The 12,096-nt window shown below is 44.0% G+C and overlaps 1 protein-coding gene across 7 annotated transcripts in view; it reads right to left on the bottom strand.

Moving 5' to 3' along the window:
• Nucleotides 1–11,584, bottom strand: part of ZNF438 (zinc finger protein 438) — a 194,028-nt gene extending 182,444 nt beyond the window's left edge. For 4 of the 7 annotated variants that reach the window (XM_018057191.1, XM_018057189.1, XM_018057190.1 and 1 more), the window contains exons 1-2: nucleotides 11,343–11,441; nucleotides 10,748–10,819 (exon numbers count right to left, since the gene is read on the bottom strand). The gene's annotated coding sequence lies outside the window, so the exon portion shown is untranslated. Of the gene's footprint in view, nucleotides 1–10,747; nucleotides 10,820–11,342; nucleotides 11,442–11,478 lie in introns of those variants that run through there. The other 3 variants (XM_013968540.2, XM_013968542.2, XM_005688005.3) reach the window with 2 other exon arrangements.

Raw genomic sequence — 12,096 nt, 5'->3', positions numbered from 1 at the left:
AGATCTTTTTTGTACAGTTCTTCTGTATATTCTTGCCACCTCTTCTTAATATCTTCTTCTTCTGTTAGGTCTGTACCATCTCTGTCCTTTATTGCCCATCTTTGCATGAAATGTTCCCTTGGCATCTCTATTTTCTTGAAGAGATCTCTAGTCTTTCCCATTCTATTTTTTTCCTCTATTTCTTTGCATTGATCACTGAGGAAGGCTTTATCTCTCCTTGCTATTCTTTGGAACTCTGCATTCAAATGGGTATATCTTTCCTTTCCTCCTTTGCTTTTTGCCTCTCTTCTTTTCATAGCTATTTGTAAGGTCTCCTCAGCCAGCCAGTTTGCTTTTTTGCGTTTCTTTTTCTTGAGGATGGTCTTAATCCCTGTTTTCTGTACAATGTTATGAACCTCCATCCATAGTTCATCAGGTACTCTATCAGACCTAGTCCCTTAAATCTATTTCTCACTTCCACTATAGAATCATAAGGGATTTGATTTAGGTTATACCTGAATGGTGTAGTGGTTTTCCCCACTTTCTTCAATTTCAGCCTGAGTTTGGCAAGAAGGAGTTCATGATCTGAGCCACAGTCAGCTCCTGGTCTTGTTTCTGCTGACTGTATAGAGCTTCTCCATCTTTAGCTGCAAAGAATATAATCATCTGATTTCAGTGTTGGCCATCTGGTGATGTCCATATGCAAAGTCCTCTCTTGTGTCGTAGGAAGAGGGTGTTTGCTATTATCAGTGCATTTTCTTGGCAAAACTCTATTAGTCTTTGCCCTGTTTCATTCTGCATTCCAAGGCCAAATTTGCCTGTTACTCCAGGTGTTTCTTGACTTCCTACTCTTGCATTCCAGTGCCCTATAATGAAAGGACATCTTTTTTGGGTGTTAGTTCTAAAAGGTCTTGTAGGTCTTCATAAAACCATTCAACTTCAGCTTCTTGAGCATTACTGGTCGGGGCAAAGACTTAGATTACTGTGATATTGAATGGTTTGCCTTGGAAACGAACAGAGATCATTCTGTCATTTTTGAGACTGCATCCAAGTACTGCATTTCAGACTCTTTTGTTGACCATGACGGCTACTCCATTTCTTCTAAGGGATTCCTGCCCACAGTAGTAGATATAATAGTCATCTGAGTTAAATTCAACCATTCCGGTCCATTTTAGTTCACTGATTCGTAGAATGTCAACATTCACTCTTGCCATCTCCTGTTGGACCACTTCCAATTTACCTTGATTCATGGACCTAACATTCCAGGTTCCTATCAAATATTGCTCTTTAAAGCATCGGACCTTGCTTCTATCACCAGTCACACCCACAACTGGGCGTTGTTTTTGCTTTGGCTCCATCCCTTCATTCTTTCTGGATTTATTTCTCCCCTGTTTCCAGTAGCATATTGGGCACCAACCGACCTGGGGAATTCATCTTTTAGTGTCCTATCTTTTTGCCTTTTCATACTGTTCATAGGGTTCTCAAGACAAGAATACTGAAGTGGTTTGCCATTCCTTTCTCCAGTGGACCACATTCTGAGACTGATAAATTAGAATGCAGTTGGGAGCTAACAGTTTTGCAGTATAAGAGCTCAGTAAAAGAATGCTGTCTGTAGGAGAATTATAGGTACAGGAGGGAGTTATGGTTTAATTCTCTCCCATCAACATGCTGTTTTTTTGCTTAATTCTCTCTAAGAATTTCTTCTTGGGAGTTCTTCTGTGGTAACAACTTAGTTAACCAGTCACCAAAGCTTAGTCTCTACCAGACTTATTATTATTCATTAGTGATTATACGGGAAAAAAATCATGCCTCAAGATTGATTTCTAAGCAGCCAAATATGAAATGAAACAAAATTAAGTGCTACTTATCTATCCAAATTATTAAACGTAGTCAAACATTTAAAATATTAAGTACACAAATTAGTATTCAGCTCATTACTGTAGATGTTTAATACATACATGTTGATGGTAAAATGCAAAAAGAAACCATAAGAAGTAGAATTTTAAGAATTATATTAAATGCCTAGTATACACCATCACTGGGTGAGACACATGGTTTTCTACAAGAAATAATTTCCATATACTTACATTGGTACTCTTAACATAGTAGTGAAAGCACTGGTCGCTCAGTCATGTCTGAGTCTTTGTGACTCCACAGACTGTACCCCAAAAGACTCCATGGACTTCCATGGACTTCTCCAGGCAAGAATACTGGAGTGGGTAGCCACTGCCTTCTCCAGGGGGTCTTCCCCACCCAGGGATCGAAACTGGATCTCAGGCATTGCAGATTTTTTACCATCTGAACCACTAGGGGAGCCTGTTAATTTTGCCTAGGCAAATATAAATTTTAAAAGGAATCACAGTAAGTTACCTAGGATGCTATATTTCACCAGGTCAGTGTGAGAGTTACTTTTGTTGTCATCAAATACAAGAGCTGACCACCACTCCCCCTCTGCTTGGAGCTACCTGATACAAATAACCATCAGCCTGCTCTCCAGGGCTGCCCAGGTGGTACTAGTGGTAAAGAACCTGCCTGCCAATGCAGGAGATGTAAGACATGCAGATTCAATCCCTGGGTCAGGAAGATCACCTGGACAAAGGCATGGCAACCCACTCCAGTATTCTTGCTTGGAGAATCTCATGAACAGAGGAACCCGGAGAGTTACAGTCCATGTCACAAAGAGTTGGATACAACTGAAGCAACTTAGCATGCACCCAACAGCCTGCTCTCCCAGAGCCTGAACTTAAAAAATGACAAAGCATGAGCCATCAATAGGCCACTGTAGACACAATTCTACTTTATACCATGTCTAATGTTCTTAAGGAAGCTAACTGCAATTGTGGTTTAAAAAAATAATAATAATCACATCAACTCCACTAAATTTAGAGACACTGCAATAGCAGAGTTAAAATTCAATGAGCTGTAACATGAGACAGCACATCTTTTACTTTTAAACTTGTGACGGGTTCCTGTTTAGAGTTCTGGTGGACTTTTTAAATCAGATCAATTTTGCTGCTGAAAGCTAAAAAAGCTAAACAAAATATAACTGTACATGCTGTAGCAGAAAAGCTTGGAAATTAATCACGAAATCTACAATGGTGTAAATTTATATAATCTTTCATGGCTTGAATTTGAAATATGCATATTAGGAAATAATACAATTAAGATAAATGTGTGTAGGTTATAGTATGCCCTGAAAGAGACTCATGGAAATAAGATACCTATTTTTGTGTGTATCGTTCAAATTCCTGTTTCCACATTGTTCCACATATAAGAAATGTAATCTATAATTCTGCTCATGACAAATATCACCAGATCCTCTTTCTCAGACAAAAAAATATAACTCAATGTTAAAGAGGATCAGCAGAGAAACTCAAACTTACTACAATGTGCGGAACTTTGGCACAATTCACTGAAATCAGTGGAAACATGCCTAAATACTTCACACAACCCCTCCGTGGTCCTCTATTATGCAAGCTGCAACATTTCAGGCCAACTCCTTTATTTCACTTGTGAGCCCTGTCAACACTGAGGTAATAGAACTGGAAAAACTCATCACTCCACCGTGATATTCAAATATCAAATTGTATTTCATTTGGCAATAATTACACAGTTGCCAAATAAAACTAATGCAAATATAGTACACTAGGCAAGGTTTCGAGTCATTCTTTTCTTGATACAGACTCCTGGGGAGCCTCGAATTGATTCTGCGATTGCTGAGGCATTCCTTCTCTCCTCTGACCCCTTCCCGCCCCATCCCTCACGCATGTTCCAGGATGAACTCATCGGCATGCATTTCTGCATTTATCCTCCTCTAGTTGTATTCCCACAGGTCCTTCCTCACACTCTGTGCCTCCAGAGGAGAGCTATGTTTTATTCATTTCTGAACTCCTCACACCTAGCCAATGTTCTGCATATAAAGTCATCCCTAATATCTACTCCACGGCAGGGACTAGAGATGGAGAAGAAATACAGACCTCACCCTCTGGAACCTCACAGAAAGGGAATATGGGATAGGGGCTGCCTGAACAGAAACAAGTAATGAAAGGCCAGTTAGCCTGTGTTCCTTTCTCCTATTGCCATTCAAGTCTTGTTATTGTTGTTCAGTTGCTAAGTCCTGTCCAATTCTTTGAGATGCCATGAACTACAGCACACCAGGTTTCCCTGTCCTTCACTATCTCCCAGAGTTTGCTCAAACTCCTGTACAATGAGTGACGCCATCTAACAATCTCAACCTCTATCACCGCTTCTGCTCCTGTCCTCAATCTTTTTTTCCCAGCATCAGGGTCTTTTTCAGCGAGTTGGCTCTTTGCATCAGGTGGCCAAAGTACTAGAGATTCAGCATCAGCATCACTCCTTTCAATGAATATGCTGGGTTGATTTCCTTTAGGATTGACTGGTTTGATCTCCTTGCTATCCAAGGGACTCTCAAGTCTTCTCTAGCACCACAGTTGGAAAGCATCAATTCTTCAGCACTCAGCCTTCTTTATGGGCCAACTCTCACATTCATACATGACTACAGGAAAAACCATAGCTTTGACTTTATGGATCTTTGTCATCAAAGTGATGTCTCTGCTTTTTAATACTCTGTCTAGATTTGTCATAGGTTTTCTTCCAAGATACAAGTGTCTTTTATGATTTCAAGGCTGCAGTCCCCATCCACAGTGATTTTGGAGCCCAAGAAAATAAAGCCTATTACTGTTTCCACTTTTTCCCCATCTATTTGCCATGAAGTGATGGGACTGGATGCCATGATCTTAGTTTTTTGAATGCTGAGTTTTAAGCTGGGTTTTTCACTCTCTTCTTTCACCCTCATCTAGAGGCTCTTTAGTTCCTCTTCACTTTCTGCCATTAGATTGGTTCAGTTCAGTCACTTAGTCGTGTCCAACTCTTTGCGACCCCATGGACCACAGCACACCAGGCTTCCCTGTCCATCACCAACTCCCAGAGTTTACTCAAACTCATGTCCATTGAGTCAGTGATGCCATCCAACCATCTCATCCTCTGTATCATCTGGTTATTTGAGGTTGTTGATATTTCTCCTGGCAATCTTGATCCCAGCATGTGATTCATCCAATCTGGCATTTTGCATGATGTACTCTGCACATAAGCTAAATAAACAGGATGACAACATCAGCCTTGATGTACTCCTTTCCCAATTTTGAACGAGTCCATTGTTCCATGTCCAGTTCTAACTGCTGCTTCTTGACCTGCATACAGGTTTCTTAAAAGACAGGTAAGGTGGTCTGGTATTTCCATCTCTGAGAATTTTTCAGTTTGTTGTGATCCACACAGTCAAAGGCTTTAGCATAGACAATGAAGCAGAAGTAGTTGTTTTTCTGGAATTCACCTGCTTCTATGATCAGACGGATGCTGGCAATTTCATCTCTAGTTCCTGTTTCTTCTAAATCCAGCTTGCACATCTGGGAGTTCTTAGTTCACATACTACTGAAGCCCAGCTTGAAGGATTTGGAATATTACCTTGCTAGCATATGAGCACAACTGTACAGTAGTTTGAATGTTTTTTGGCATTGACCTTCTTTGGGACTGGAATGAAAACTGACCTTTTCTAGTCCTGTGGCCACTACTGAGTTTTACAAATTTGCTCATATATTGAGCACAGCACTTTAACAGCATCATCATTTCAGGATTTGAAATAGCTCAGCTGGAATTTCATTACCTCCACTAGCTTTGTTTGTAGTAAGGCTTCCTAAGGCCCACTTGACTTCACACTCCAGGATGTTTGGCTCTAGGCGAGCAATCACACCATCGTGGTCATCCAGGTCATTAGGATCCTTTTTTATAGTTCCTCTGTGTATTCTTTTTTTTTGAAGTAAACTCAATTTTTATTTTTCTATATAATACATGGATATAAGCATAAAATCTCCTTAAAGAGCTTGCAACCCTGAGGCGATGTCCTTGGGTATATAAAGTATACAGCAATAGCAAATGAAATCTGAGCTCCAGGAATGAAAATGGACTTCAGAAACATAATATTTATGCGATTGCACACATACCAGTAGTATTCTATGCCTCATCTAGTCTCTGAATCCAATTACATCAACTGCCTTGCAGTTTGCACACTGGACAGCCTGACTCCCTACATATATTTCATCATACACAATGCCTCCTTTCCAACCGAAATTTAATAAATTAACATGGGATTTACATATGGTGAGTGCATTGCCAGAAAGCATAACTGGTTTTTGACAACAGCATCTGCCCACATAAAAACTTTGGCCCTCAGAGGGAACTTGATGCCATCTGACTATGGTGGGGGGGGGGAGGAGGGTCCTTGATGGTCACCTGGTATCCTCCAGAGGTGAGGTTTTTCATAATAATCTGAGGGCTGCATCAAGGGTCCTGTGTGTATTCTTATCACCTCTTCTTAATCTCTTTTGCTTCTGTTAGCTCCTTACTGTTTCTGTCCTTTACAGTGCCCATCTCCCTTGGTGGTGGTGGTGATTGTTCAGTCACTCAGTTGTGTCTGACTCTTTGCAACCCTATGGACTGCAGCATGCCAAGCTTCCCTGTCCTTTGATATCTCTAATTTTCTTGAAGAGATCACTAGTCTCTCCCACTCTATTGTTTTCATCTGTTTCTTTGCATTGTTCACTGTAAGAAGACTTTCATATCTCTCCTTGCTATTCTCTGGTACTCTGCATTCAGTTGGTATATCTTTCCCTTTCTCCTCTGCCTTTCATTTCTCTTTTCTCAGCTATTTCTAAGGCCTCCTAAGATAACTACTTTGCCTTCTTGCATTTCTTTTTCCTGGGGATAGTTTTGGTCACTGCCTCCTGTACAATGTTATAAACCTCTGTCCATGGTTCTTCAGGCACTCTGTCTACCAGATCTAATCCCTTGAATCTATTTATCACCTCCACTATATGATCACAAGGGATTTGATTTAGGTCATGCCTGAATGGTCTAGTGGTTGTCCCTACTTTATTCAACTTAAGCCTGAATTTTGTAATAAGGAGTTCATGATCTGAGCCACAGTCATGTCCAGGTCTTGTTTTTGCTAACTGTATAGAGCTTCTCCATCTTCGGCTGCAAAGAATATAATCAATCTGACTTTGGTATTGACCATCTGGTGATGTCCATGTGTAGAGCTGTCTCGTGTTGTTGGAAGACCTATCTCATGCTATGACCAGTGCATTCTCTTGGCAAAACTCTGTTAGCCTTTGCCCTGCTTCATTTCACTCCAAGGCCAAACTTGCCTGTTTCTCCAGGTAACTCTTTTTTTATTTTTCAGAGTTCTGCCCACCACAGAGAGTAAAAACTTTATTTTTTTTTTGCACTTTCTTAATATAAATTTAATTGGAGGCTAATTACTTTACAATATTGTAGTGGTTTTGCCATACACTGACATGGATATGCCATGGGTGTACATGTGTTCCACATCCTGAACCCCCTCCCACCTCCCTCCCCATCCCATCCCTCTGGGTCATCCCAGTGCATAGCCCTGAGTACCTTGTCTCATGCATTGAACCTGGACTGGCAATCCTTTTCACATATGATAATATACATGTTTCAATGCCATTCTCCCCAACTCATCCTACCCTCGCCCTCTCCCACAGAGTCCAAAAGACTGTTCTATACATCTCTGTCTCTTTTGCTGTCTTGCATGTGGGGTTACCTTTCTAAATTCCATATATGTGCGTTAGCATACTGTATTGGTATTTTTCTTTCTGGCTTACTTCACTCCATATAATAGGCTCCAGTTTCATTCACCTCATTAGAACTGATTCAAATGTATTTTTTTAATGGCTGAGTAATACTCCATTGTGTATATGTACCACAGCTTTCTTATCCATTCGTCTGCTGATGGACATCTAGGTTGCTTCCACGTCCTGGCTATCATAAACAGTGCTGCAATGAACATTGGGGTACATGTGTCTCTTTCAATTCTGGTTTCCTCAGTGTGTATGCCCAGCAGTAGGCTTGCTGGGTCATACTGCAGTTCTATTTCCAGTTTATAAAGGAATCTCTACATTGTTCTCCAAAGTGGCTGTACTAGTTTGCATTCCCACCAACAGTGTAAGAGGGTTCCCTTTTCTCCACACCTTCTCCTCTCCAGATACCTCTTAACTTCCTACTTTTGCATCCTAACCCCCTATGATGAAAGGACATCTTTTGTTGATGTTAGTTCTAGAAGGTCTTATAGATTTTCACAGAATCAAAATCATTCAACTTCAGCTTCTTCGGCATTAATGGGTGGGGCATAGCTTTGGATTAACGTGATGTTGAATTACTGTGATGTTGAATCAAGACAATGAGGAACAAAAGCAGGCTTTCTTTTCAGAAATACAAATGTATGTCTTCAGCCCTGACCATTCCTCTGAGTTCCATATTCCTACATCCAAGAGCCTGCTCAATGTGTCAATCTAGTGGGAGTTACAGGGATGAATTTCACGGATTCTGAAACAAGATTGCCTGGGTCTGAATCCCAGCTCCATCACTCCCAGGCTAGGAGATGGCAGGCTTCTTTTGTGGCTCCTCTACACACACAACTGTCATAGGAATTATATGGATTCACATGTGTAAAAGTGCTTAAAACCAGTGAAGCACACAGTTCACACTGACATGGAGCTTACTGCTATTACCAGCACTGGGATTGCTGTTACTATGTCTGCATGCATGTGCATGCTATGTCACTTCAGTCATGTCCAACTCTTTGCAACACTCTGGACTGTAGCCCTCCAGGCTCCTCTGTCCATAGGATTTTCCAGGCAAGAATACTGAAGTGGGTTGCCATCCCATCCTCCAGGAGATCCTCCCAACCCAGGAAATCAAACCCACATCTCTTACATTTCCTGCACTGGCAGGTGGGTTCTTTACCATGAGTGCCACCTGGGAAGCCTGTTACTATGTCTATGGAGCATCTATAGCTTGTCCAAAACAGAATTCATGGTTGTCCTCCCAAACCCCTTCCTCCCTTCTCAGGAAACAGCACCACTGTCCCTCCAGCTGTTTCAGCCTAAAACCAGAGAAATCATTCTCCTTCTTCTCACATTCCAACTTCTAACATCAAAAGTATACTATGACTTTGACCATATACCATCATCTCACCAACTATCTCCCCTAGCCCAAACCCCTGCCATCTCTCCCCAACAGTAAGAGACTCCCATCTCCCCACTTTCAATACTCCCCACTCCACAACCCTACTGCTAATTCTCCCTCCAAGAAAACTGCAATTAGATGCTATCCCCTTGATGCAAGGCTCCCTGTAGTTTCCCATCAAATTCAGAGTAGCTTCTTCACACACCCCTGCCCCCTTAGCCCAACTAGGGTCCCCCTAGTTGCTGGCCCTCCAGTATCACTTACCATCACCTTCTCCCTTCCTTGCCTTGTTCTAAACACTCTCCCCTTGCTACACCTTGGCCACCTCAGGCTTGCTTCCAGCTCAGACCACTGCTGTCGCAAGATAGTACCATACAATCCTCTGAAGTCTGAACTCTGAGGTCGAGTTACTCACATTCAAATACTGTCCCTATCACATTTTAGCTCTGTCTGCAAGCACGTGTGCTCAGTCGTTCAGCTGTGTCTGACTCTTTGAGACCCCATGGATTGCAGCCCCCCAGGCTCCACTGTCCATGGAATTTTCCAGGCAAGAATACTGGAGTGGGTTTCCATTTCCTACTCTAAGGGATCTTCCCAACCCAAGCATAGAACCCGTATCTCCTGCATTGGCAGGTGGGTTCTTTATCACTGAGTCACCTGGGAAGCCATGAGCACATCCTTAACATTTCTGTGCACCAGAATCCTCATCTATAACAAAAAATGGAGATATGAATACACATCTCAGGTTGTCAAAGTCTAATTTAGTGTTTAGAAGAATGCCTCACATAGATAGCTTTAGGTTAGGGTTTTCTGCTACGATTATGCCTGCCTAAAAATTTCTTACCTCAGGTTCTTCCTCTCACTTCCATCAATTCAAAACCACCTCCTCTGAAATGTATTCCCTGATGGACCCCATGTCAAAGCACCTGCCCTGTACTCCCACCGTTGTTCCTATCTTCCTTGACTTCACTGCACTTACCACCATCTGAAATAACATTATGTACTTATTGATGTCTGATACCTTCCTGGACCATGAGCTCCAACAGGTTGGCGACTTCATGTATTTGCTGCTCTATTTGTAGTTCTGATTCAGAACCTGACTTTGAAAGTATACATCTCCTATCCGGGTTAGTGGACCAGCCGGAGTTTCTTAATAACAATACTCAGCTAGCCTTTCATTTTTCATGATTGCGTCTGATCCTCAAAAAACAAACAGTACATATACTATCATCTCCCATTTTAGGGAGAAAAAGCAAGCTCCCAGCTTGGGTGACTTCTCTTTGGACACAGTTAGTACCTATCAGAAACAAAAATCAGAACCCTTGCTCCTAAGGCTCTTCAAACGAGGATGGATGGGTATTGGGCCCCTGAGCTGAATTTACAGAAATATTTGTATTCAATTTCCTGAATAAATACACCCTAGGGGCGCTCAATATTCTTCCTTTCAAAGTTCTTAACACTTGCTCCTGAATTTGAGAAGTTTCATAGTATAGCACTAACTCATCAAAGATGCACCAACCTCTGGCAAGCCAAGAAACTCAAGCAGTAACATATCATGAGGTGATATTCCAAACTGACAGAACATCCCCTAAAACACAGTGTGTCTGTTGTTGAGTATACTGTGCTCATTCCAAGACGCTCAGTTTTCTCTACAACACCAGACAAGGGGGCGTTTTAATTGCTGAGAACATTGTGATACTGATACCAGTGATGTCTTGACTCGTATCCACCAAGCTCAGAGTTCAGGTCTGTGGTCTGGTTCAAGTGTTGTCCGTGACTAGATGGGCAGAGGAGAAGGCAAAATTTTGAAAACATTCGCTACCTACAAGGCCTCTGTCAGACGGCCGCTGGTCACCACATTCTCAGAATAACTGATTGTCTTAAGTTTTCTCCTGGCAAGGTTACCTCTCACAACGCTCCCGGCCCTGGGAGATGCCCATTAGGGCAGTCAGGGTCGCTATGCCTCCATTTTACACAAAAAGGAAACTGAGGCAGTAAGTGGCCATCCCTGCAGTTCGCCCTCAGCTATCTGGAAGCTGCCGGGACCCCAAAGGAAGCCCAGATACTCGGGGGTCTCTGCAGGAACCCTGCACCGCTGACTCAACATGTCAATCTCCAGGACAGATGGAATTCAGTCCTCTCTACGAGAAAGAAAGAAGGCTCTTCCCTTGGACTTCCCGTTCTCTGGCCTCTACTCCGGTCCCAAGGGAGACCGTGCGAGTCTCCCCGGGCACTGCCTCGCCTGCTCACACTGCCGCCCCGCCCGCCACGGAGTGCGCGCTCCCGCCCCGGGCGGCTACCTGTCCCGTCACCGCGTTCGGCGGTTCCCCGGACCGCCCCAGGGGCGGAAACCAAAGCCACCACCGACTCCTGGGGTGCGAACAGCTGGGGGAGCCCCGGAGGCCCAAGCAGCTTCAGGAATCCTCAGAAACTTACAGTTTTCCTACCGCGTACGCGTCACGGCGAGGTGACGTCAGAGGACCCGGCGCCTGGGCAGGTCAGGGCTCGGGGCACCGCCCCCCGCGCGCCGGCGGGAGACACGCCCCTTCCTCAACGGCCCCGCCCAGCCGCGGGGCCCGGGCCGCGGAGCAGGCGCAGACGGCCAGCGTGGCTGCCTCCTGGAGGGCTTCCCAAACCAGGTCGCCGAGGGCGGGGGCTGCTTGAGATAGCTGTTCTCTAGCTGTGGGGCCGGGGGCGAGGCAACAATGGGAGTGGGCAAAGACCCACAGCAAACAGGGTGTCGCCAAGGGGCTTGGGGTTGGACACCAGAGTTGTGAGGTAAATTTTCCACAGACTTTGCCTTTCTTCCCTCACGTGTTCGTTAAAAGTTCTCCACGTGCGGAAGCAGCCATTTGCTCTCCATCAGGTGCTGCGGACCCCTTCGATGGGAGCGCTCAGGTCTCCCACCAGCCCTTGCTCCTATGTCGCCCCGCCCCGACTCCGCCCCAAATGGTCGGTCCCGCCCGTGCCCAGTATGCTCCTCCCCAACCGGACCACCCCCTCCACTTGGCCCCGCCCCCTAGGGGCGTCCGCCCTTCCGGCCCCTGCTGGAGG

The sequence above is a fragment of the Capra hircus genome, chromosome 13 (assembly GCF_001704415.2).
Source record: "Capra hircus breed San Clemente chromosome 13, ASM170441v1, whole genome shotgun sequence".
Lineage (NCBI taxonomy): Eukaryota > Metazoa > Chordata > Mammalia > Artiodactyla > Bovidae > Capra > Capra hircus.
The sequence above is the reverse complement of the archived record's forward strand: the minus strand, read 5'-3'. Positions and strand labels throughout refer to the sequence as shown.